The sequence below is a fragment of the Acomys minous genome, assembly GCF_964271855.1.
Source record: "Acomys minous genome assembly, chromosome: 9".
Taxonomy (NCBI): domain Eukaryota; kingdom Metazoa; phylum Chordata; class Mammalia; order Rodentia; family Muridae; genus Acomys; species Acomys minous.
The window spans coordinates 32,936,727-32,964,628 of NC_140490.1; the positions used below are offsets into that span (position 1 = coordinate 32,936,727).

At 40.8% G+C, this 27,902-nt stretch overlaps 1 long non-coding RNA gene across 1 annotated transcript; it reads right to left on the reverse strand.

Annotated features, from left to right (window-relative positions):
* Positions 1 to 1,385: 1,385 nt before the first annotated feature.
* Positions 1,386 to 16,257, reverse strand: LOC311604918. The gene is made up of 3 exons (XR_014781745.1): positions 16,213 to 16,257; positions 13,967 to 14,136; positions 1,386 to 1,787 (listed from the first exon to the last, which is right to left on the reverse strand). It is a non-coding gene; the product is annotated as an uncharacterized lncRNA (long non-coding RNA).
* Between the last annotated feature and the right edge of the window lie 11,645 nt (positions 16,258 to 27,902).

Here is a 27,902-nt window from a genome sequence, read left to right on the forward strand (position 1 = left end):
TATGTTCTTTATGTACCTCAAAGCTTCCTTCTTCTAAAGCATTTCTACTCAGAGCTACCTTGTAACACAGGCTGAGAACCTCTTGACAGTTTTCAGACTAGAGACAGGGGCTCGCCATCCTCAGAGCCTCACCCTCCTCTCCCAAAGCACTCAAGTGACATGAGCTTTAGATTTAAGATAGCAATAGGCGTAACTTTGACTTGTTCAGTTTTAGGAAGAAATAGCCAGCATGTCAGGCCCTGGGTTTCTAGATTCTAAAGCTCTATTTTAATAAATAGCCAGCTCTGTGGGGGGAAAGATGGTTTTATTAGCAGGCAGCATTAACACTGTTGGGCTCCATGGTTAGGTTGACATAGTGTCATTGTTACAGAAGATAAAATTTGAAGGAGCATTTGCGGAGCAGTGAGCAATGGATGTGAGAACAATAGCGCAGGATTTTATGGAGGTTTAATCATTATCCACCCCCATCCTTTCATTCAGACAGTCAGACCATATTTCTTAGCATTTACTACAGTGTGCACTGTATTAACTGCTGGCTGATTCAAAGACAAGGAGAGATGGGAAGCTCCGTGGCAGAGGAGAAAAGTGCTTGATGTATCTCAAGACCTGTCACCTGTGAACATGCCCAGAGTCCCAACTTAGAGAGACCTTCCACGTGGCTTAGTATTCTGTAGTCACCTTCTAGGGACTCTTAATGAGTTTTGAACAAAACCCTGCATTTCTATTGCGTAGTGGCCTTGCAGATTGTGCAGCTAATGTTACAACGGGGATAAGTTATATCAAATGATTATCCAATCTTAATGTGGAGTATCTCAGAAGATGTCCTGAAGGAACCAATATCTAAATCAAGGTGTGAAATTGTCCACTCAGGACAGAATTGCTGACAAAATTCTTGCATATTCCCAGTGAGCATAGCAGAGAAATAACACTAAAGATGAGCGCTCCCAAGCCTGGATACTCCCATCTGCTAAAGGATGTGCCTGTTTCATGGTACCACCATGGTAGCCTGCAACTCAGAATCCTCTTCCCTGACCCTCCTGTGCACATCACTACGACTAACCAGTAGAAGCCTCCAGCCAGCAGTCTTTGATTTTTCTTTGTATCTGTGTTTACAAACAGCTAACACTGATCACCCTGTAGCCTCTTAATTCTTTCTGAGGCAAAGGCTACTACCCAAGTGTGAACAAAGGCTTGGAGGGAACAGAGTGAATTCAATGGTCTTGCTGAGGTCTGTGACCTAAGAAATGGTTTTCCTTTGGGGATTCAGAGAAACCTTGTTCCCTTTGAGTTCCAGTTACCTGGCTATAGCCTCCTGGACTTCCAAATGGATCAAGGATTCTGGATATTTATGTGAAAGTGCTAATTTTGATTAGTAGTAATGTCATACCATAGGATATGTTATATTTAATATGTTATGGTAAACAACATATTTACAAAACTTTGCACATGCTACTGAACAGACATATCTGTCACCAGACATAGTTCTTTTTTCTACCATGTGAACCTTCACCTCCTCATAATTTGTGAAAGACACTAGAATATTCTTTTTAAAAATGTTTATTTATTTATGTATTTATTTATTATACACCACGCTGTCTGCATGTACACCTTCAGGCCAGAAGAGGCCATCAGATCACATTATAGATGGTTGTGAGTCACTATGTGGTTCCTGGGAATTGTGCTTCATAGTTCAATGCAGATGGAGGTCTTTTCCAGGAAGTGCTGCTCTCACTTAACTTTTACTTCTACTTGATAGCAGCTACTTAGACATGCTAGTATCCTATGTCCTGTACAACAAACAAAATATGATTTGTTAAAGCCATAGCATAGTTTAGAGAATCATAGGAGTAGATCTCTATTATCTTGTGTTTGGGGGAGGAATCTTGGATTCAACATCAAATGTGAAAACAAACAAACAAATAAAAAACAAATAGTAAATTAGAATTCACTGAAACTAAGAAGTCTTGACTAAAAGGGCAACATCAAGAGATTGAGAAGACTTGTTATATGATGAGAGGAAACATCTGAAAACAACATACTTTGATAGGGTTACTGTAGCCACATATGTACAACCCAACAATAAACAAATGCAAAGGGCAATGGACTTGGATAGACATTTCCCTAAAGAAAACTTAAATTGACAGCAAACATATGTACAACATCATAAATCACTGGGGAAATGCAAATCAAAGCTACAAGATGCAGCCTCATATGATAGGATGCTCAAATCAAAGCAGCAGACAGTGACTTGTGCTGGTGGAGACTGGAGGACTTGGAACCCTTCTTGTAATGCTTGTGGAAGGTGTGGTGTGGCCCCTGCGGAAACCAGTTTGGTATCCTCAAAAAGTTAAACAGAAGCCAGGGGCAATGTACATACTTCTAATCCCAGGACTTGGGGAGGCAGAAACAGGTGGATCTCTGCAAATTGGAGGCCCGACTTTAACCTGGAACACTTGGGGGTGTCAGTTCTGGCACTGCATCACTGGCTGCTACACAGAAGGCTTTTAAAGGGAAGAAAGAACTAAATTAAAATGGGATCACGGATTGGTAGAATTGATATTGTGAAAATGGCTTATTATCAAAGCCTGTCTACAGATTCCTCAAAATCTCCCTCAAAATTTCAATGATTTTCATCAAGATCTAGAAAAAGGCCCTAAATCTATATGGATGTACAAAATACCCTGAATCTTCTAGATGATCTTAAGCAGACAGAAGGAGGAGTGGTGCTAGAGAAATCACGATATCTGGTCTATAAAGTGAGTCCAGGACAGCCAAGGATACACAGTGAAACTTTGTCCTGAAAAACAAAATAAATCCAAACCAAAAGTTAAACAGAGTTACCTTCTTTCCTTGGTATATATCCAAGATCATTAAACATAGGTGCATACACACACACACACACACACACACACACACACACACACACACACACACACAAATGATTTATACCAACACTGTTTGTAATAATCAAAATGTAAAACTATATGAATACTTGTCAATCCATGACTAAGCAATTACATTATATAAAGAATGAAAGAAGTGAAAAGGAAATAGTAATTTTATTTTTTAACAATTATTTATCATTTAAATATTTGTATATATTATAAGTATTTATTAATCTTTCTTTTGAAAAGAAATGCTTACTTGACTTTGGGGTGAGGAGAGGGTTTTGCAGTCAGAGGATTAGTATTATATTCCGAATGTGTAGCTGCTTCTGAATTGTTTAAATGGTTAATTAGTTACAACAATTGTACCTTAATAAAAAAAGATGTCATACACTTTGAAGGGGTAGCCTTGTAGTAGTTCTGCAGTGTCACTACTCCTCGGCCTGAGCTTGTAGCCATGTCTGTAAGCCTCAGTTTTATGTCAGGAAAATAAAATAACCCAAACTGAAAAAGGTTGTAGCTTCTTTCAGTGTGGGGATGCATAGCAATTAGTTGGTTCGGTGTCTGGCTTATATTAAGTCTTAACAAATACTTGCTGCTGTTGTCATAAATTATTATAATTGCTGTTTTAAATTATAAATGTCATGATCACAAGACGAGCAAAGAAAATAATGCCACATTTATGAAAAATAGAGGTAAAAGAAATATGCTTCATTGGCTGGGTGATGTAAGCAAGCTATGTGGTCTGTCTCTCTCTACTAATTTAATTAACATTCTATTTAGATACAAAAATATAATGAGTGAAGCATTTTTTTAATGAAGTTGAATCTTTTTTTATCATGAGTACAATGTCAGTTCTATGCTACACCAGTCAAGGCTGTTTGCCAAGGTAGCCACCCATGGTTTTGCATCTCACAATTATTCCTGTGTCAGGGCCCAGCCCCGTGGCCTTTTTGGCTTCTCTCAGCACTAGACTGTTTTCCCTCACATGCTCTCCCTTTGCTTTGAGGCTCTCTTCTGTTGTCACCCATGTCCCATTTTTTCATAGCCCAAGAAAATGTACTTCCTTGATAAAAAAAAATATACATCATCCTTCAGCCAATTTCTCTTGAAGTCTGATGTTCATCTTTGTTCCCTGTTTCCAGGGGCCTAAAACTCCCAGGACATTTTGTTGCATTAATAAGGGAGATTGCCTCAGTTGGAATACCTTCCTTTCCCTGCTTCATTAGCCTAGGATTTTCTTTATCCTGGGACACTTGGGGATGTCAGTCATGGTTATATTCTGGCCTTGTGTCACTTGCTGGTACACAGAAGGCTTTTAAAATGAAGAAAGAACTAAATTAAAATGGGATCATGGATTGGTAGAATTGATATTGTGAAAATTACTTATTATCAAAGCCTGTCTACAGATTCCTCATAATCTCCCTCAAAATTTCAATGATTTTCATCAAGATCTAGAGAAAAAAAAGCCCTAAAACTATATGGATGTACAAAATACCCTGAATATTCAAGATGATCTTAAGCAGAAAGAAGGAGGAGTGATGCTAGAGAAATCATGATGTCTGGTCTCAAACTGTACTACAGAGCCATAGTAGCAAAAATGTGGCACAAAATCAGACATAGAAACCACTGGGAATGGAGGATCCAGAAATAAACCCATATAGTTACAGCCACTTAACCTTCTACAGAGCTGTCAACAGCATAGATTGGAAGAAAGAACCTTTTCAACAAGTGGCACTTTATATACCTGTAAATAATGAAACTAGATCCACATATCTCTCCAATTGACTAAAATCAATTCAAAATAGACCAAAGACTTCAATGTAAAACATGAAAACTAGTCTGCTCAGGAAAAACATAGAAAAAAAGCACTTTAGTGTAGTATTATAGGCATGAGTTTCTTTTTGAAGAATTCCTTTTGAAAGAGGCATAATTCAGGAAGTAAACCTAAGGATTAACAATAAGTTTGTATGAAATTAAAATGCTTTTGTACAGCAAAGGATATAGCAGAATGAAGAGATGCTATACAACGTGAGAAAATGTCTGCTCTTTATATCCTACCGAGTATTAATTTATTGGATCTTTAAAAAAACTAAAAAGCAAGCAAACAAACAAAAGTCCCCGTAATCACCAAGTCAATAAATGGACTAATGAGTAGACCACAAAACAGTTGGAAAGTATCTTGACTTCCTGCCACCAGGGAAATGCAGAGAAAACTACATGCAGAAGTCATGGAGGCTGAGCCAAGAAAACAAATGACAACAAATGCTGGCAAGGAGGTGATACTAACACTGCCAGTCAGGATGTAAATTGGTATAGCCATTGTGGAAATCAGTGTGGACGTTCCTCATGAAACCAAATACAACTATGGTGTGATCCAACTCTACAACTGTGGAACATATACCTCAAGTATCTGTAAGAAACACAGCACTGAGATTCTTGCCCATTCATGTTTACTGGCATATATTCACAACAGTCACAATCTAGAGCCAGGCTAGAAGCTCATCAACAGGTGAAATGTACAGACACGCAACAGAATTTCCTTCTGCCGTGGAAATGGATTGAACAGAAGATAATTATACTACGCAAAGGAACCCAGATCTAGATGGGCCAATATCATCTTTTCTATTATATGAGAAATCTAAACCAAAGCGTGTGTGTGTGTGTGTGTGTGTGTGTGTGTGTGTGTGTGTGTGTGTGCCCGTGCACATGTGTCTATGAAAGGAGAGAGGGGGCAGACATATAAAGGGAGAGAGGAACAAGAAGAGAATGTAATGGACTATCAGATATGAAAACAGAAGCATGGATTCTTTTGGATAAAAGCAAGGAGTTGGGACAAGGAGCAGGGAATACAGTAGAGGCATGAGTGAGAACAAAGTATAGTAATATTTATATGAAAACCTTGCAATAAAGCCATTACTTTTTGTGTTAACTTAAAAAAAACAGAAAAAATAATCCAATAAAAATAGGATCTAAAAATGAGAGTTGAGGCTTGAAAATCAACTAAAATCTATATCTCAACAGGAGGTTAAAGTAGCAACTTCACTGTAGAATTTTATATTTTAATTATGTCTATATTTTAATTGTGTATTGTGTGTGTGGCATACACAGTGCATATGAGGAGGTGAAAGGGCATGCTCATTCTACCTGGCTTATGACAGTCTCTCTCTTATTGGTTTTGTACTGCATGTGGCTGTCTGGCTTCCCCAAGCCTGTCTACAAGCTTCTGCGTTTCTCGGGTCTCCACTCCGCAACTCTCCATATTTACACTAGGATTGCAGATGTTCCTGCTTCATGTCTGGCTTTTGTGTGGAGTCTCAGAATTCAAACTTGGGTCCTCATGCTTGTGCAGCAAGCTCCTTACCCACCCTGCAGTCTGAGCAGAGTTTCTGTTTGTTTCAACAGAAGCTATTCAACTGTACAATAGTCACAGCCACACCCCCCAACCGATGTCATATGGCCACATTAGTACCCAAAGGCTTCTATATACAGAATGCTCTTTGCTGTATTTTATACTGATGGTCAGAGTCATCTGTAACCTAGGAAACAGCAGTGAATGTGTGGTAAAAATATTTGTTTATCATCAGCTGAAAGATTTTTTAATAATTCATCTTTCAAAAACAGTGATTTGTATTTTAAATTAGGGTAGAAAATCACAATAGTAAACTATATAGATATTTTAGTTTTCTTGTTGTAGTGGAAAATGAAGAGTGTTTGAGAAGTGTTTAACTTCCTCAGCCCTCTCGGGGTCCCCTGAGGTTAGCGAGTTGGGGGTTCTCTTTGGAAGTCTGCCTCGCTGCTTTCTGAGACGTTGTCTCTTTGTTCTTGTCTAATTAACCTCCTCTGGACTTCAGGGACTTGGGATAGCTGTGGCCTTAGGAGAGTTGCTTACTATTTTGGCACTAAGTATTCATGCTTGGGAAAAACAAATGGATGATTAACGACGCATTAACATCTGCCAAATGAAAGTACCGTGTGAAGTCATGATGTGGGGTCAGGTAGATGGAAGGATGCTCATTTTGTCCACTGTTTGATCTCGCTGTAACTATATGGAAAGGACAAGTCTGTTTTGATTGGCTTTTATTTTAAAAGCTATGAATGTAAAACATAATTATTGAGTCAAGAGACGAGTGTTTTCTCTAATCCACTCATTAAGCAGTTACTTGGTTTGTTTGCGTCAGCCTGTGCTGAGGGAAAGGCATGTGCCTATGAGCAAGACAGAGTCCGTTTGGGGAGAGACTGAAAGAACCTGTGCTTAGAGTGGTGCCTCCAGTGGATGGATTGTCTTCCGAGTAATGAAAGTGCTCCTTAGGGTAGCTTCAGTGACTCCACAAGGTTTGGACTCAGTGAGGACCCCAAGCCTCACTCATAATTGAGGTGTCAGAAATCTCTGCTCACCTCCTACTTTCTAAGGCAATTCCTTTAGTCTCTGCAAAGGTCTCCTAGAAGAAAAAAAGAATGCGCATGAGTCCACCCGCTGAGCCGACTTACTGAGTACCCTCTTCCTGATCCATTGTTATGAACGAGACTCATCTTTAGATAGCTTCAACGGAAAGGTTTAGAGTGATTCTCCCAGGAAAGAACTGAGCGTTGGTGGCAAAGAACTCTCCCAAAGGACAGACAGATGAAGGAATGGATGCTGGTCATCTAAACAATTGCTTTCCATGTTCTGGTAAGACTTCATCTTTATTTTTGCTACTTGAATCAAATTTACTAATTTGAACTATAGTGTATTCCTGTTTCCATGTTTTATCCCATAATACTCCTTATGGGCATTGTTCTCTGCCTTTTTAAAGTGTGTGTGTGTGTGTGTGTGTGTGTGTGTGTGTGTGTGTGTGTGTGTGTGTGTTGTACACATGTTCACGTGTATGCATACAAAGTCCATAGCAGAACATTGGGTGTTTTCTTTGACCACTGTCTATTTGGTTGCCTAAGGTCAGAGTCACTGGACCAGGAGTTCATTTCATTTTTAGCTAGACAGGCTGTTGAGTAACCTCTTGGAATTCATTTGTCTTAGCTATTCAGTGAAGGGGTTTTAGGTATCAGTAGCCTTGCTGGAGATTTGAACTCAGATCTTCATGCATGCAGAGCTTCTGGTTTCCATTTCCCTGAGGCCTTTTATATCTTAGTGGTGTCTAAGAAGCCCATCAACACTGAGTGTTTAGTGATTTGAAATATTGCTTTTATGAAATATACAGAGATTAATTTCTCTAACTTCTCATGGGAGAACATGGCCATGAAGTGTTGTTTTGAAAGGACTTAAATTTTTTTAAATTTTCTGTGAAGTTGCAATGATTCCCTTACTTTGGCTTATAGGAAATTTAAAATAACATTTATGAAAAATATAGTTTTTTTAAGGTGTTGCTAGTGTATGTTGGTTTCTCACTTAATGAAATAAAGAACACTGTATGTAAAGTTTATAAATCACTAACATGTTTGCTGCATCTTCCTATCGTATGGCACAGTTATTTCTACCTTATTCAGCCTTGAATGATCACATGGTTTCCACAGACATTCCAATATTCCTCAGGCTATTAAGATTCTTCACATATTCACTTTTGCTTTCAGGGAATTTCTTCTTGATTGTTTCTGTTTAGGTTTGTGCTGTAGGAAGAGTGGACTAAGAAGCAGAAGTGGACAGACTTACCTGTGAATTTTCCCATAATTCTGACACACATGATTTTGGCCAGGCTTTCTATCAGCTGAAATAATGTGCGATGTCTCTTTTATATGGTTGAGAAGAAAGTATTGGAGAAAGTCAGCCACACCCTTTCACCTTATGTTCAAACAGTCTGCCATCAACAGTATTTTAGATGTGCCTGATGGGGTTTGAAACAGGGCAAACGGCAGCATCACACAGCTCCTTTATGTCAAATTCGTGTTTGAGGTCTGATGTCTGCTAAGGTTTTCACCTAAAAGCCTTCAGCGGGATTCACAAAAACAGAGGGGGGAAAAGGAAGAATCTGCAGGTGCCTGGCTATTTTGGTGAGAAGAGTATCAGTCATTACAGGAGTAACCTTCGACCTTGTAGCTTCGCTCTATCACATGCCATAGACTGTCAAGCAACATTAAAACACTGACAGTGATGGAATGTGGGACAACAGGGTGGATCTCACCTTTCAAAACCAAGGCCCTTTCTTTTGAGAATCAAGTCAGTAATCACAGCCAATATGGATTAGTGGCTTTTATTTCTCTTCACCTCGGTGCCCTCATCCTGAGCTGGACTAGACTCTGGCAGGAAGCGAGTGGACACCTGGTTCTTCATGGTCATTTGTAGGAATTCTGAGTCCTAGGGAGGTGGATGCGAGAGTGATCCTTCACCTTGGAGCTGGCAAGCACAAATCGTTTGCCTGATGGTTGGATTGGCAGGGATCCATTAACAAGAATTTTGCATAATCAGTATGTTCGCGGCAACTGTTAATAGACAGTGTACTTGAAAATGAAGGGGAAAATCTGCTCCATGTGTTAGATTAATGACATCAGCCTAGCAGCCATAGAGAGGCGCAGAAGACACCTCTCTGGAGGAACGAGCCCTGTCAGTCTCAGCATTCTTCAAGCCAGGGATCCTTTCAAGTGGTTGGTTTCCCTCAGAACAGTAGTACAGAATCCCTCCTAATCCGTGGGACCATTGTTCATCAAAATGAAAAACAAATTCCTTTTTTACTACAGGAGTGTGATCCACTCAGGAAAAGCTAACAGCAGATTTCCAGTTCTAGAAAGGGTATTAACTTTTCATTTTTCAATTTAGGATATGCAATAGGAGAAAGGGGGAATTCCCATAAAACTTATAAACAACGCATGGTTCATTCACAAATAACAGAGCATCGTTACCCACTCCAATGCCCTGGCATCCTCCATTCAGATTGCTGTAATATCTGCTTATCCTCTGAGTCCTTGTTTTTTGAAGTGGGGTTTTTCAGTGTCCAGGGCTGGCATTACTGGTGTCTCCCACATGTACTTCCCAATCCTTCGTTTCTTACTTTCTAAATGGCAGTTGGTCAGATGCTCCAGAGAGTTAAGCCTAAAAATATACCCTAGTGCTGGTAACGTGAGACTAGACTGGGTTGAATACTGGTTAGCTATTCAGTTATTAACCCAATACCAAACATTTACCTGTAGCAGGTAGGACTTGGCTCCATTGTAGACCATCCTCGCTCCATGACCTGTTAGAATTTCTCTGGTGACAGTGAACACAGCTAAATGTTCCTGCTTTTATTATCCTTGGCAATTTCCTTTCTGCTGTCATCTAGCTGACTTGACTCATATATGCTATCTATCTGGCATGGATCTTAAATTCCTAAGAACCACAATATAATCTCAATAACACTTGCACTTGTGTGTGACCCTTTATACCACCTCACACTTGGGTATTTTCTTATCTGAATTATCTCCTCTAGAAAAATCAGAGTTTGGTATGCCAACAAGACAGAGCATAAGTGAAGAATCCATAGTCAGTACGTGCATATTACTGGGCAAGGAGAAAGTGTGGCTGCAATAGAATTCTGTTTACCTGCTGCTTTCTTGACACTACAGTGTGCCAAGGGGCTGCAATGGGGGTACCATAGCTGGGATGACAGAACAAAGCCCCAGCAAGCTCTGAGACAGGCAGTGAATGAAGAACACACCTGTAGACAAATAATTAATGTGACAGCTTTGTAGGGTTGCTCTTCTCTCTCTCATGTGCCTTTTTTTTTTTTTTTTTGGACCAATTACTTTCAATAATGATGGCAAGCCGGCTTCTACCCCTGACTGTGTTAGAGATTATAATGTCAAAAGGGCCTTTGTAATGTCTTGTGTGTCTTAATAAACCTGTCAGCTGAGGTTACATTATTTCCTAATTTCCATCAGGGAAATACAGGGTGGTACAGCTGGGCAAAGATTCCAGGTCATGGTGTGTGATCTCAGATTGGCGGGAGGTGCCATGTCCCATCACTGCCTTGGCTATGTAGCAGTACAAGTCCAAGAACAGGCTCTTTTTAATGAGGGCTGCACTGACATTTTGATGGGATGTTATCTTCTGTGCTGTGAGAAAGCTTGTTGATGAACTCTTTCCTCAATCTTACTTTATGCTTTTCTGTATAGTGCCCATCGCGTTGGATGATTAATCTCTTGAGTTTAATTCTGGAATTATTATTTATCATGCTTGAAATGGCTTCAGCAATTGTGTGTTTATGATAGCCTCACCAGTGCTTTGGAGGTAGATATTAGTGCACATCCTTTCCTTGATGTCCTGCTTTGAGTAAGACTCCAACCTCAACATTGGGCACTTAAAGACAACCAGACGTCACCACTGTCCCGGCTTTTTAAGGACTCATCATGACATAATGCCTGTCTTGGTTTATTCTATCACTGATAGAACCATCCCCATAAGGATCAGAGCTGGCCATAGCCGTCCCAGGATATAAGAACCCCTTTGTGACAGCACCTCAAATATAAAAATAAACAACATCCCCAGCCATTTATATAATTCTCCTGGTTTAGGATCAGGTCCATTTGTCATGACTGCATTGAAGGCAGAAGGGCATGTTTCATATGATCTATGTTCTATAGCCATTACTCCTACAGGATGAGTGTTATTGTACCTGTATCAGAGCAAAGGACTTGGCAGGTCACATGATGTGTCCAAATGCACTTGAGTCATAAGAAATAGAACAAGGATCCAAGCCCAGTTGCATCAAAGGACAGTCAAGTCACCACAGTCTAGTGATTCTAAAAGGTTTGTTATCAGTATCTCTCAACCAGTAGCTACTCTGACCTCTAGGGATTGTTGGCAATGTCTCAAAACAACTTGCATTGTCACAAAAGGGACAGGGCTTGTACTGGCCTCTCGTGAACTGCCACTGAACTGAGGGAAAGGACCCAACTGACAAACTGGAGTGCAAGAGTTGAAAACTTGTGCTATGTACGTGTGGGAAGCTGGCCATCTAGGGCCATCGAGTGAGAGACCGAGGAAGAACTTCTCAATGATCACCAGAAGGTAGTCGCTGGTCATTAGAGAAAATCATTGAAGAAGTTTCTAGACAGTGAATAAGTATGTAATGAAAGTTGCATAGATGTGGAAGAACTGAATTGGTTTCTGTGGGGTTTAATCAGAAGAGAACAAACCAAAATGATGACGGTGGAAAGGGCAGAGGCTGTAGATGACCCCTGGCCTTGCAGGGTTATAAAAGATTCTCGTTAGGTGACACTTAAGGTGAATTTATCTCCTGCAATGTAGAGTCCATATCTACCTGCTTTAGAAGATGGCATTATAGCATGTACCGTATGCTAGTTAATGTTGTGAACTCAATAAGGCCTGTGTCATCTAGGAGACAAACCTTGGGACATGTTCATGAGTGAGTTTCTAGGTTGGGTTAGTTGATCCACTGTAAATGTGGACAGCAACATTTACATGGGCTGGGATCTGGGACTGAATAAAAGGAGACTATGACCTGGATGCCAGCACTCATCTTGCTTGATTACTGAGCAGACCCAGTGTGCTCCCCATCTTGCTTCCCACCCACCCACAATGGAATATAACCCTTCAGACTTCAAGATGATTTAAGTGATCCTTCCCATAACTTGCTTCATATCAGATATTTGATTTCAACAATCAGGAAGGTGGCCAAGACATCCTGGACCACCAACAACAACCAAATCAAACCAAACCAAACCAAAAAACCACAATCAGAGCCAGATGCAACTAGACTCACAGCCTGATGAACAGGTGAGGATGACAGCATTAACCTTGCAGAGCCATTAAGGAGGATAAACAGAATCATATATGTGTGATGGGCATTGGAGAGCCTGTCCTCCACACCCTTATCTTCCATCTGGTCCAGGATAAAGGAATTCAAGAACAAGAGAACTACATGGGAAACCCACCCTACTCTATTGTGGGGCAGGATCTCTCCCCCGCTCCTTCTCTCTCTCTCTCTTTCTCCTTTCTCTCCACACTTAGGTTTTTCACAAACACATGACAGGTTTTTCACAAACACATGACAGAGCCGGTGTGTCATGTGCCAGTGCCCTTATTTATTATTTAGAAAGACTGCCAAGTCTTTAGTTGGGACATGTACACTCTGAATTCCCAGGGAAGTCCATGGGCAGGAACAGAGTTGAGTCGCTGAATTCCTGCCTTGGTCATGGAGACCATTCCTAGCTTCCCTCTTACTGTTCTTTCTTTTTGGATGTTTTCTGTTATAAAGAAGGTTAAGATGAAGCACCTTTCATACACGGTGTTAGGATGAGATGAAGCCTCGCGGTCGGGTAGCACATAGTAGGCATCTGAGTTCCCACTGCAGTGACCTCGGTCAGTGTAATTTACAAACCAGGGAAGCAGAGGCTGATGTGCAGGTCGTAATCAGTAACATGCTAAACTCCTATGAAAACCAGGGAAATGGAGATTCCTAGCTGATAGCCACTTCTACTGTTTGGTCCAAATTTTCTTTCTTTGGCCATACAGAGATGATGGAGTTGATCGTGAAAGTGTGTAGATTACTTTCAGGAGTAAAAGTGATAGGGACTCTGCTGGAAATTAGAAAACAGATACTCTTAAAAAAAAAAAGCCTATCTAATGGAAACTTGAAATTCAGGGCCGGCAGGGAGGCGTTTGTTTCCCACAGTGCTGGGTCTCCCATGGCCTGCAATGTAATCTTGGCCTTTCTGTCCCATTTCATGATGCCGTGGACCCTCCACCTCCCATAGGGCTTTTTATCCTTCCCTCACTTTGGTGATCTGTCCCATGCTGCGGTCTTACAAGATCAGGCTTATGTTTTTCTTCCTGTTTATCAGTGTCTGTCTCCTTTACTGTATTTCTCAGGACAGGCTAATCATATATCTGTGCCAGTTTAAGACGCAGACTCATCCAGGTGCAGTTCTGCAGTGAGGCGCTCTAAGTCCCCAGGCATCATCAAGCCCTCAGTGCTTTTGAGCTTTCCCAGGTGCCTTCATTTTGTGCGTCTCCATATGCTAATTGTGACTTTGGGCCTTCTCTTCCCTTCAGCTCATAGAAATGGGGCACACAGCTGCTTGTTTATATCTGCCTCTCCTGCTGGTTATGGCTTGCTTATCCTGGTGTAGCTCCCTCCTGATTTGCTTACCTTGCTGCTTGCTCCAATGCAGAGTCCCTCTGCCCCTGGCAAACCATCTCCCCCAAAGCATGTACCTTTGTTTTCCGCCAGAGAGAAGATAGCCTTGGATATTGGATATAGCTGTTCTCCCGGGGACTCGGTCTAGCCAACTCTCCTGGAAGCAGACCTCAGTCCAGACCCTGTAAAGTAAGCTTTCCATTATTAATAGACCTACAGCTCACTAGGCAGTGTCACGAGTCAGGCCCTCCTCTCTTCGCAGTTATGAAAATTAAGCATTTGTCCCAGATTAACAGTGGCCGGGGTAGGTCGGCTGATGTGGTGCCATGTTGCTTTTACAGGCTCCATGATGAACACGGGGTGGGGGTCCATGGCATCAACTGCTGCAGACATCTCAGCCAGAAGGACAACGCAGTTGGCAATGCTACTGGTCTGCCACCTTTGAATGGCCTGATAATTAAAAATGATGGGCAGATAAAAATAGAGCAGCTGAGCATTAGCTACGCAAAGCAGGTCTTCTCTTCTGATTGTCACTCTCCTCAGGCAGGAGGTATGAAGGCTCAAGGACGGAAGCCAAATTAGACTTTAACTGGCCAGGAACCCATTCATTCTTTTTTTGTGATTGCAAGCATATTACAAAATTAATTTGTTGTTTCTCTCACACACTGTCAGAGGATTGAGTGAATAATTGTATTTGCTTTGTGTTTGAGACAGAGGCAGGAATATTTTTGTGAAAAATAATCAGTATTCTATTATCTACTGTTCTGACTAGAAGAAATCCAAATTTGCATTTTAGTCTCCCTCCCTCTCTCTCTCTCTCTCTCTCTCTCTCTCTCTCTCTCTCTCTCTCTCTCTCTCTCTCTCCCTCTCCCTCCCTTCCTCCCTCCCTCCCTCCCCATTCCAACCTCAATTTCAGTTGCACATACTCATGCTTGCTCATTCTCACTTGCATTCAGCTCCAGCTTATAAGTAGCAATGTGTTATTGGTTTAGAATTGATTTGCGTATCATGTGTTGTCATTTGATAAGAAACAGTTTAGCTAAACTGCTTGACATTACAACAGCTGGTAATGTCACTTTTGTTAATGTCTTTAACCACATTTTTTAACAAAACAGCAGATGCTCATCACAAAAGCCATTTTCTTCCTGCGGTTGTGTAAAATCAGCTCCTGGCTCCGGCTTGGGCAAAATCTGGCTGAGTGGATCACTTGACCTCAGAAAACATATTTTTTTTCCTTTGAGGATCCTGACTTCTCTGGCAGAGGGAACCAAAAGACAGCTGTAAAGACAAGCAATGAAAATCAGGTTTCTTCTGAGAGGACAGTGTTAAAAACATATGGCAAATGTGGCCTTGGAGGAAGACAGTTAGTTTCAGCCTATGGCCACCAGCAGCAAATTGGAGCTGATGGTTAATTTTGATTGCCAGCATGGTTGGATTGATATATGGACCATTTCCATAGAAATGGTCCTGAAGGCCTCACCTAATGAGTGAATGAATTCCTTCCTTAATGAATCCGTATCCTGATGCTTTCTGGGGAGATGGTGAAAAGAAGGAAATGAAGATTCACTGTAGGATGTGGTCACTAGGGACGTGGTCTGTGGGATGTTGCATTCCTGGCCTCTTTTGACCCTGTTTTATGCTTACCATGAAACTAAGAACCTTCTCCACTTGCATCTACTATCAAAATGTTCTGCCTTGCCTGGGGTGCAGAAGCACACAACCATGCTTTGAGCTAAACACTCTGAAACCATGAGCAAAATCTTTCCTCTCTTTCTTCCTATCCGTGTTTTGTCCAGTGGTGAGAAAAGTAACTAATATGTGTTCTAGGCAGCCCCAGTCCCAGTTGTACTCTTGTAGTTAATCTAGGACTAGAGGTGAATTAGGAGAATCACACTTTTATGCATAAAACACAATAGACATACAGCACATAAACATATATGGGTGCAAAGTTTCAAAGATGAGGCATTCTTTTAATCCTGCCACTCAGGAGGCCGAGGCATGAAGATGACAAGTCTGAGGACCTCCTGGTCTACATAATGAATTCTAGCACAACCTCTACCACCGAGTGAACCCCGAATTAGAGAGCCCCCCAAAACAAGAGTAGGGGATGGTTTCAGTAGAAAGCCCCTTAGGACATTAATGAAAACAGGATTCTCAAGCATGCTTGTCTAAAAGGAGTATTAGTGTTCCCTAGCTAGACACTACTGGCAATATACTTGACCACATAGACTTGCTTTTTATTTCAAAGAGAGAGTCACCTCCGTGCAGGATGGTAGAGTATCTCAGAAAGAGGGTGCTCAAGATGGTTTGAGGAGTGTCCAGTGCTTCAGAGAAAGTGGGATTCATTCTGGTCTCGCAGTGGGGTGTTTCTATGGAAGCAGCCATGAGCAAGGTAACTATGACTAGATGTCACAATAGACGTCCCTAGGGAGGACAGCCTAGAGCTAGGCTGAAGCTATTGCTAGTGTTGAAGCAACGCTCACTGTCACTCCTCAAAGGACACAGATGCTTGGCATCTTATGGTTGGACATCAGCCTTTTTTTGTCTGTGTTTGGACAGAACTGCACAGCCTTTTCTCAACTTCACTTATAGTGCTCATAATGGCCTTTCCTGAGCTGTCAGTGTTTGGGAGCAGGAGAGTGATGTGCTGGAGAGGGAGTGGCTTCTGAACCTCTGCCCCTGAGCAGAGCAGTAGCTTTCAGATGCCTGTTTTCCTTTGCTGGTCATGATTCTCTCCCCTCTCCACTCCCCTCCTCCTCCTTTCCCTCCCTCTCTCCCTCTTTCCTATGCTCTCACTCTTCTTTCTTCTTTTCTCCCTTCTTCCCTTCTTTCTTTCCCTGGGAGAGCAATTTTATCCCTTTGCCAGGTATTGATTCAGAGATGAGGTCATCTAAACCAATTTGGCCACACAGAGGTAAAAGGAGGCTTACTTGTACTTCTGTAAGAGAAAAACCAGTCTTTTACAGAAATTGAGCAGGGCATAGAAATAGCTACCAGAACCCATATAATCACCATTTGGGCAAATAGCCTAAGGGCAGAGCTTTCATTTTGTCTATGGAGCAAAGAGCTCAAAAGCTCTGGGGCCACCCATGATGCTTTGAGTCACTGTGCCTCCCCGAACTTGCTGCATTATGAAACTGTGACCTTCTGGTTTCTATAGCTGAGAAGAGCCTGGCTGCAACTCAAACACATTTCCCAAAGTGAAGTGCAAACATGGCTTAAAGGTTATCTAGAATGCAAACTACATGCTTTTTGGAAATCATCGACATTTAAATTCTCTGCCCTCTCCCCTTTCACTTTTGTTCAAAGCTTTTCTGTCTGAGCTCTTGCTGCCTGCCTCTGCCTGCCCCACACAGAAACACACCGGCTGCTGATTGTTAAGAGCTATTATTCTTTCTTAAGAATATTATACTGTGTTTAAACTTGAAGGAATATTAGAGGCCATCTAATAAACGTCTTCCAAGGGCCAGGGAATAAGAGCTTCCCAAAGCTCAAGCATCTTCTAGCAGAGGAACTGGACTTTTCCATGCGGCAGTGGATGAATGCCGGCCTGTATGGACCTGTGGCTCCTCCTGAGCCCGTTCCCTGCCATTGTAACTGCCATCTATCTTTCTATCAGGCTCCCAGGTTGTTTTCTGATCCTTAGTCCACGGTTCTACCAACTCGTTCCATTTGAGCACTGCTGGCTTATATACACGGAAACCACTAAGCATAGCAGACATTTCATAATCAATATTGATTCCCAGTTAAAGGACAGCTGTTTAAACATAGATACCATTTTAATCATCAGTGTCATATGTAATGCGTCTTAGGTCTTTATTATTACTGTATAGATGTGCCTGTACATAAGACAGTAAATCCCTCACAAGGTCAGAATAAAAGCTAACGCGTAAGTTGGAAATGGGTTAACTCTATCTGCTCTACTGAATGTGAGAGCTTAGCAGAGCAGAACTCGAGAAGAGCCATTGCTTCCTTTTATAACTGTGACTGGATGGCAGCTCTGGTTCAGCGCTGTATCTATGCATTGAGAAGGAATGTTGGGCCACATATTGTCAGCCTGGGAAAAGTTCAAAATCTAGAATTCAGAGGGTGATTTCTACTAAACACGCGTAGCTTTCACGTCATCATTAATTCTAAAACTCTCAAGCCATACAGTCTAAGTTGAGGACTATCAGTATTTAAGGAAGAGCAGTTGTGCTAGCTTATTAACACATGTTAATTAAGACTCACTATTACTTCTGTTTCCAAGGGGACATAGTTACAAACTGTACACTAGAAAAACAGAAGAGAAAGTTTTTTGAACTATTGAAATATAATTTCTAAATGTTGTTGTTTATATTTTTGGGTTGGTATTTATAATATAATGCTACTATAATAGCTGAGTCTTTAAATAACCTTAAGACAGTTTCTTAAGTTTTAGACACCAAAATGATAGATCCTTTCTACAGTGCCCTTTTTTAAAGCTAGAAAACTGTTGACATCATTTGATTGTTACTAAGCAACAATTAAGATGGAATTTCAATAGTTTCAAAAGTATTGTTTACATAAGTTGGAGGAGTATATGGCTTTTAGACCCTCTGTCTTTTGCCAACAAGTAACACTAGGAACTTTTAAAAAGGCCATTAAGGGGCATAGACTTTACATGGGTAATGGTTGGAGTGGAAGTTGGAGTATAAGGTGACCTAATTCAAATTAATTTGTTACCTGTCATTTCTAGGATTCACCAAAGATCATAAGTAACAAACTAAACAGAGTCAGAGTGATGCCCTTAGTAAATGTGTAGAACACAGTTGTGATCCCAGCTCCTGGAAGCCGGGCACAGGAAGGCTGCTGTGAGTGTGAGGCTAGCCTGGGCTACAAAGCAAATTCCAAACCAGCCATGGCTAAGTAGGCAAATACTGTCTTTAAAACACACAGACAATTTTGGGGTGAGTTCTCTTGCATTTTCTGTGTTTGGCTGAGTATCTGTGGCTGGCTTCAACCCACAGGGTGTGCAGAAATGGGGAATTGAAATCTACTATACAACTGGCCTTTGCAGCTGTACCATTTCTGCTCTTGCAGCGTGTTACACAGACTAATCTACCAACTCCATAGCCTTCCTTATATCTAAGGATCTGGCTTGATCCTCATATTCTTTGCAACTAATAGAGGTATGAGTCTGGTATCTCTGCTTCTCTCTGTCATTGAAAAATTTAAAATATAAATTGGCTTTTTACATGAAACAAATGTTTCATATAGACATAAGTAAACTGTCACAGAGATTATTTAGTAGACGAAAATGATTAATTGTGCCTTTTAATCATTGTCCCATTATCATATGAAATAGTCATGCCATAGGACCCATTTCACTAATGAAGGCTTAGCACCACTGAAAGCATATTTGCATTAATGAAGCATCACAAGTTATTAATTGGAATCTAATAACAGCTTGGAATATTGTAAGTTTGCATTAATTGGAAACAGACTTGTAGATTTATTGGCAATATACCTCTTGTCAAATAGAGTCACTATACCTTGATGAGATATAAAGAGGCCATTTTGCACTGATGAGATTTTCTGGCTGTTCTATGATGATTTTATTTTTAAATCAGTAACTTTTTATGCCTTTTTTTTTTTTTAATGTTAAGCTTTCTTACATCCTTGGTACCAGCCCCACTATGGCCTGTTGAGCTTCTGGACTGTTCATTAGCCACTTAGTAAGGAAGGTATTATAAACTGAATCAGGTGTGGTTTAGGAAGCAATCCTCATTAACATTAACAGCAAGTCCCGGCCTCACCCTCTCCAGGGAGTAGTGGTGGTTAACCTAATTTATCAAAATGATAAGATCAGGAATCACCTAGGAGACTAGACTCTAGGTGTGCCTGTAGGGACAATTCTGATTAGGTTAATTAAAGTGGGCATACTTGTCCATTCTGGGTGGCACCAATCCCTAGCCTGAGATCCCAGACTGTATAAAGGTCGAGGTAAGCTGAGAAAGGACATTTACCACTCTGTTTCATGATTGTGAATGTCGTTGACTTCCTCATCATGGGGAGTCATACCTTGGAACTGTGACCAAAAAAAGGAACTCTTTCTCTGTTGCATTGAATTTGTTGGGGTATTTTATCAGAGCAACAGACAATACATTCTGCTTCCTCAGTGCCCCAGTTCATTTCCTCTGTGGCTCTCATACAACCATGCGTGTGTCTTTTTCACAAGGACCTCCTTTCTGAAGAAACAGTATTCTTCATTATTTTAGGCCTAGGACTTGGCACAATGTGGACATACAGGACACAGTGAATAGATTGTTGAATCCTGGTTTGGCCTAAAAGAGCTTGCAGAAGTAAGCTCCCACTGCAAGCAATGAGTATGTCAGTTTCCCACACCTAGAGCGTGACCAAGTGTAAAATGTGTTCTACCATCATTCTGTACCTTTGTTCATTATATTCCAGAAACATGGCTATAGGTTGTCTTTGGACTTAATCTAGACACTAGTGTTTTTTATTCCAGTAAAACAAAGAAGAGAAGGTGTCTCTTTATTACATTTGAAACTCCTGGCAATGGGATGAAAGTTGGGCTTTCTAACATTTCTTAATTAGGAATGTTGTGAAAACCAGTACTTATGAAAAAAAAAACCTCAAAATAATTTTCCATAATAATTAGTGCTTTTATTAAAGGTAAAACAGTAGTTAGGCTCAGCTGGATGTAGCACTGAGACTGGAAGAAGGCAATTTTAAATGAAATTTATCATTAATTTATGAGGATAGGGAAGGTGGTGAGCACACGTGTTGGGGGGATGTCTTCTTCCTCTGTCATGTCTTCCTATTTCCTCTTTTAATTGCCTTATTACTTTTCCTCTTCTTTTAAAGTGTATTTTCTGATAAATTGTGTATGAAAGTTGCCGTCATCCACTTGGTGCCTTCAGCAACTATAGTTGGTAGGAAGACAGGTAAACAGGCCACTAGCAAACAGAAGCCCTAGCCTGGGCTCTACGACAACATAGCTGGGAGAACAAGGCAAAGTCTTTTTATTTTTTCCTAAATTTCATCTAGAAGATTGAGACTATTTTTTTTGTCTGCATTAAAGGATTTTTAAAAATATAGCTGAAAAACAATGGTAAAATGATTGTAAGCTGTTGCTGATGCTTATTGGTTGACTGGGTGGCTCTTGGGTGACATGAGTTGGCTCTTGGTTTAACCCTGAGCAATGCTTTATTCATTAAGCCAGATGCCAGATTCACTCAGCATACTGTTAGAGAATTAAAGGCTATGGTTGGAGATTTGAGAGATGGCTCAGCCGTCAGCATTTGCTGTCTTGCAGAGGACCTGTGTTCAGTTCTCAGCACCCACATGGTGACTCACAACCATCTGAACTCCAGATCCAGGAGATCCAACATCTCTTCTTGCCTTGGCAGGCACTAAGATCCTACATAGTGTATGTACATACATTCAGGCAAGACACTTATATGCATAAAATGAACAAATCTAAGTATTTGGCTGATGCTTTCTAATTGTTGGAACCACAAGATTAATATAAGTGACAACTGAGATTATGTTATAACTTAGAGATCTCTAAATCAGAGCAGTGACATAAAGCGTCTTGTTAAAGTTATAAACATTACCTTTTTTTAGGTATAATATCTCCTATACACAATCATGATGCTCATGGCTTCCTTCCTCTCAGAGAACATGCTGTAGAAGCCCACAAGGGACAGACTGCAGAGAGATTTGGAAAATGCCATTTGGTAGCACTTCCTAGCAGAAAAGGATATCCCTTCATTTGCTTTGGCATGGCTTCTTGTCCTGTGTCATATTGGGGTTTAGATCATTTTCTTTAAATGTCTGGATTCTTCCATGAGTTGGGTACATGCTCACTGGGTTTCCATTTTTGTATTGTGGAGAACTGCTTGCGGCTGGAGAACTGTGTCTTCCATCTTCTTACCCTGTGTATACCCTGTACTTTACCCTCTCTGCAAGTTTATAACTTGTTAGGCCTTCTGGCAAAAGGGATTAGTTAATTTTGTCTATGTGGCTAGGGCATAATACTGTTATTCTAATTTGTTGTTTTTAGGTAAAAGTGTAAACATTCATTTAATCACATAGTGTGTGTTCCTGTGTATATATGTGAGTATGACTCATACCAGGATATACTTTCTCATCTTCTGGCAATTTTAAATGAAATACCCTAGTATAGAAACTTTTAAATATAAAGTATATTTGCATTCTTGTGCTGAGGGTCATCCTCAAGTCTTGCTTGTTCTAGGTAGGCACTTTGTAAGTGATGTAGAGCCCCGGTCCCACAATCGTAAAGCCTGAGCATTTACTTACAATTAATCATCATATAGCTAGATTCAATTTCTCCTTTATTCATTCAACAAAATGCTATAGAACTACTTGTGTTTCCAGTCTCTTCCCTTGATGCTACTCCAGCAAATAAAACAAAGACAAATCCTCATGTCCACAGAGGTTACATTACAGTGAATACTTGAAAATTTAATATAGATAGTAGTGAGTACCACAGAAGAAGAGGAGGTGGGGTAAGGGGGGGTCAAGAACAGTGAATTTTTTAAAGGGATACTAATTTTTATATTTTAAATTTTGTGTGTGTGTGTGTGTGTGTATGTGTTTGTGTAGGTGATATGTGTATATGTGTATGTTTGTATGAGGTGTATGTGTGCTGCATGTGTTTGTGTGTGATGTGTGTAGGGTCATTCACATTGAGTGCTGATGTCTGTAGGCTAGAAGAGGGGGTCCTACTTGCTGGAGTTACAGGTGGTTGTGAGCCGCCCAACCGGGGTGCTGGGAACTGAACTTGGGCCCTGTGTAAGAGCAATACGTGCTCTAATCCTCTGAGCCATCATCCCAACTGAAGGATGATAACTTTGACGTGCAACTTAGGAAAAATTTGTTGAAGAACTGATGCTTGAATGGGAACCAGAACGAATCAGAGCCCCAACACGTCTCTGACAGAGCTGAGTCCCACTGGCGTCCATTCTGCACTCTCAGCATGTCAAGTCTTCTGACACCAGTGGGGCTCCACCCTTGGCACGAAGGGGATTCTGGGAGTCAGCTTGGGAGTTCTAAAGACCTTCTGACTGGCCAAAAGTTTGCAAGGGGAGGACAGGGCAAGATACTGGGATGCACTGCCATTTCATTTCTTTTTTAAGAATTTGCTGGTTCTATGACTAGAATATGTGGGATCAAAAGCAGAGAAAAGTGAGTGTAGAGGCCTTGAGGGTGATTCTGAGAGCAGGTGACCTCGACTGTGGTTTGAATTTGGTGGTGACAATGGGGTTGGTGAGAAATGATCAGAATTTTGAGAATCCTGATATATATATGTATATATGTATATATACATATATATATGAACTATTTTGTCAAAATTGCATCATATAACTTGTGACTTATTATTATTATTATTATTATTATTATTATTATTATTATTATTATTATTTGGCTTTTCAAGACAAGGCTTGTCTGTGTAACAGAGCCTTGGCTGTTCAGGACTTGCTTTGTAGACCAGGCTGGTCTTAGACTCACAAAGATCTACCTCTGCCTCCTGATTGTTGGGATTAAAGGTTTGTGTCACACCATACAGTGTAACTCATAGGTCTGAGTAAATAAACCGACAGAGGCACCACATAAATGCAAGACTATGACAGCTCTCCTGTCCAGTCTTTGTCAAGGATCTTTGGACACTTCCACATCCACTTTGAGCCATGGATAAATTATAGGAAGATTTTAGGTGCATTATAAAGGAAATTGTATTCCTTGCTGACCTTTTCTTTTGCAAAATAAAATAAGCCTTGAATTGGTACAAATTAATGAACAAAACCAAACAAAATTCCAAGAGAGATATTTCTGAGACTTAAGCCGAAAGAGCTAGATCCCTGGATACATTAAATACATTTAAACTCTGGTAAGAAATTACAGTGCCTAGTCCCCAAGTCCCCAAATCAAAAGAATTGCATACATTGCCTAATCTGACCAGGGGTAACAATATGGCTGCAGAGATTCCACCAGGAAAACCATCAGGTGTATTTTGTTCTATCTCTGTGACATCCAGAGACTCATTCTGATTAGAATGGTGTAAGTCATGTTTCCGTCTTGTGGCCAAAGAAGTATTGTTCTGCTGATGGCTCCAGAGCATGGTTTATCCTTAATGGGGATGGAGTTCAGTCTACTTAAGGTTTATAGACCAAGAGCAGGGATGACTGAGTCACCGAATCATGTCAAGTTTGTTCCTATAAAATGGGAAAGGTACTCTGAGGGCCACACATGTCTACTGCTCTGTATCCTCACAGAATTGTGTGTCCGCTGGTACCATCTTCCAGACTTGGGAGCTGGCTCAGTCATTGTCGAGCTTGTCATACAATCATGAGTATTGATATTTGATCCTCAGCACTCATTTTAAAATTCTAGAGCACAGTGAAAAATGCCCCTGAGGGAGGCAAGGACTTTAGGATCTTTGGGAGCATGCTGGCCGGCTAGTCCAGCCAAATTATTGAGCTGCAAGGTTAGGGAAGAGACCCTGTCTCAAAAACTGAAGTGTAGAGTGATGGAGGATGACACGGAAGGTCGGCCTCCCATTCTTCATGTGCACTCACCCACATGTACATGCACCACCTCACACATATGTGCATGTACAAACCTGTACACAGTGCATAGCACAAACCAGACATTTTTCCAGCTAACTTTTATGGGTTTAGGTCAGAGTTACTGCGTATATTAATAGAATACCTATTAATGAGGTTATACCAGAATGGTAAATTGTAATTTACTAGGATATATGGAAGCCTTTTAATATCCAGATCCTCCCATCCCTGCTGTCCCACATCACTGCAATTATTTTTCACAACGTAATGCAGTAAAAGGTTTAGGGTTTTTTCCCCCCTTATCTCCAACCAGTTGCTTCAGCTTTGGCCTGTGCATAGTCATGTCATCTTATTTTAAATATGCTAATGTGTGCTCCCATGGCATGTGCGATGTGATATGCAACTCCAGGGTTTTGTGTGCTCACATGGCATGTGCAATGTGATATGCAACTCCAGAGTTTGTCAGTGTGAATGGCTTCAGATAGTGTCCCACTGAATGGGCTGGCATTTAGCGTTGTTTCTTGTTTCATACTGAAATTGTAGATAGTAATGGTTTCTTTGCAAACATAGCCATCAAATGTGACCCTCCCATGGGTCACAACAGGCAGTATTTGACCCCTTTGTTTTCTTCCAGAAGTCTGGTGTAGTACATGAAACGGGGAGTCTTAGTATTAACCCCCTACACAGAAGCCTCCTCACACTGACGATGCTTAGTGACAAGTGAGTCAATCAGACCCTCTGGCTGCAATTTTCCGCTGTCCTAATTGTGGCCTGGCTGGGCACTCAAGTACCATGGCAATGGGCCTAAAACATGCACAAATGGTCCTGGATTTGTTTAACTGATGTCATTTACCAACTGCTCCATCCTCCCTGCTGCATGCTCAGCTGCATAGCAGCCATATTTTTGTAACTGACTTGACTTAGTGAGAAAGAGAAAGTGTGGAAAGGATTCATTTTCTTTGACCATAGGGAAGAAATATTTATGTTTTCTTTGCTATTTCAATGTTATTTTCTTCTCTTGAATAGTTAAACAAATAAGATTTTAAAAGTCTGCAGTCAAGCAGGGAATGATCTGCCCAGAATAAAACCGAACAGCCTCGCTCTTTCTTTGTGTTCTGCTGGACTTACACCTGTGTGTTATGACACCAGCTGTGGTGGAGGCGGAGGCACACAGGCCCTGTGTAGTTTACATCTTGTTCCTGCTGTGCCTCACAGTTTGATGTAACGATGTATAGGTTTCCTTCTAAACCCACCGCTGCTGGAGTCTCTTTTCTTAAATTATCAGAAAGACCCACAGTTGAAGTTAAGTGTTCTTATTCTAAATCTTGACGGGGTCTCATGTTCAGTTCGCAGGTAAGATCATTTCTTTAAAAAAAAAAAAAAAAAAAAAAGCAGGGAGTCAAAGCATCCACCAGGTTTGCTGTCCTGCAAGTGGCTTTGAAATGCTTTGTTTGTATTGCAGAAGGCTTTTCCCCCTGGTTCAACTCATTAATACTCTTTTGTGAGCACTATTTTGCTTTTTCCAAATAGCTTTCTGCTGAACAGCTTCCTCTGGTGGAAAATCCAATTTAGTTGCAAGCAGCATTAACAGTTCCGCTCCTTCATTTTTCTTCCTCGGTAACAGAAAAATAAAAGATTGTGTGTCAGAATGGAGATGGGAGATGTACGACATTAGCGGTTCTATTAATAAATTTATGCGGCAATTATTTAGCTTCGGTATTTGTATTTAGCCATGACTGAAGACGGCTTCTGTATATTGGAGGAGCCTATTTTTCTTCCAAACACATTTTGTTTTCATGGATTCTGTTTTTTTTTTTTTTTTTTTTTTTTTTTTTTGGCCCAAATTCTCACAGCTCGTGGACACACAGTAGGAAATCTTCATTGCATTATACACCCTGAAACAGAATAAATGTCTAGTGTAGATTTAATTAGACGCAATTGAAATCTGGAGTTTATGATATATACCTATATGGGACCTTCCCCCTTAGGAATCCCCCGTTCAGATAAGTCCACCTTAATTCATGTGTCCTGAAGGGGCTGCCCAAGTCCTGCTTAGCCCCCCGAGTTGAGTGGTCAGAATTTTTCTTTTCTCTATTGCACTGTTGGCTTTCGAAGAGGCACATTCAAAACCAAGCGGTGGAGAGCTCTGCGGGCACAGGCCCTGCAATCAAATCCACTACCATGGAGAATAAACCCGTTTGAGAATCAAGCCAGGTGGAATGAGGCTGAAAGGAGAGAGTGAGGAAGGAAATTGATGGTGCCAGTTGACTGAGTCCGTGGATGCAGTCGTGCTGCGGTGGGCTCATACTGTCACACAGCCTGTTGCCACGTTTGCATGAGTCCATGTGGGTACCCCTTAACACCATCATGTTGGTAGCTTGAAATCAACCGCAGGCCAGTCCAGTTTGTGATTTTTGTTTTTACAGGGGTTATGTTAAACATTTACAAGCCACCTATGCCTACGGCCACTCAAAATGAAAATGGCATCATTCATGTTATGTGAGCTAAGTGACGAATGCCTTTTCGACTCCTTATTGCACTCCCCTTTATAATTTTCCATGCGACTTGGAAATCATATGCATCTGTAATAACTCCTGCTTGGATAAATGGTTTTTTATTGCTTATGATCATGTTATGATAAACATGTGGAATGAAATTTCACATTTTGAAATTTCATCCGTGTCATATGGAACGAAATAATAAGGGAACTAATGAATGCTTTCATTACAAAGCTTCTATGTCCTTATTGAACATTAAAAATATTTCATAGAGGATTTGAATTTCTGTTAACATTTTGGTGGCTGATTACAAGAGGTAACTGACCACTCTTTCCTGGTGCCTTCAAAGGCAAATAATGGAGCGACAGGGGTGACTTGGCAACCTGTGGGTCAGATCAAAGGTTCAAAGCTTTGGGGGGAAATTAAGTACCATGGAATTTGAAGATGGTAACAGATGTGGTTTTTATTTCCAAAAACAAACTAACAACCCCCCCCAAAATAACAAAAACAGTTATCCCAGATTGAGAATTTCCATGGTTTGTCTTTACAATCAGATGAATTGGGATGACATAGCAAGTGGGACCATATTTTTATTATTTTGTATTGTGAACCAAAAGACCACATCATTTGCTGACAGATTTTGAATACTCGGAATTAGAAGGCACCTTTATTTAACTACAGGAGTGTGGAGAAGTCCTGTGTCTTTATACAGTGAGGAGCTCTGTTTTTATCTGAGCTAAATTGGAGACCAAATACATTGGAGATGCTTATAGCCTGTGTGCTCTAGGCCTAGATTTGGCTCCTGCTGGCTGTTACCCTGTATTCCACATGCCTTCATGGGAGATTGTTAGACCAATTTGAAAGCTCACGGTGAAA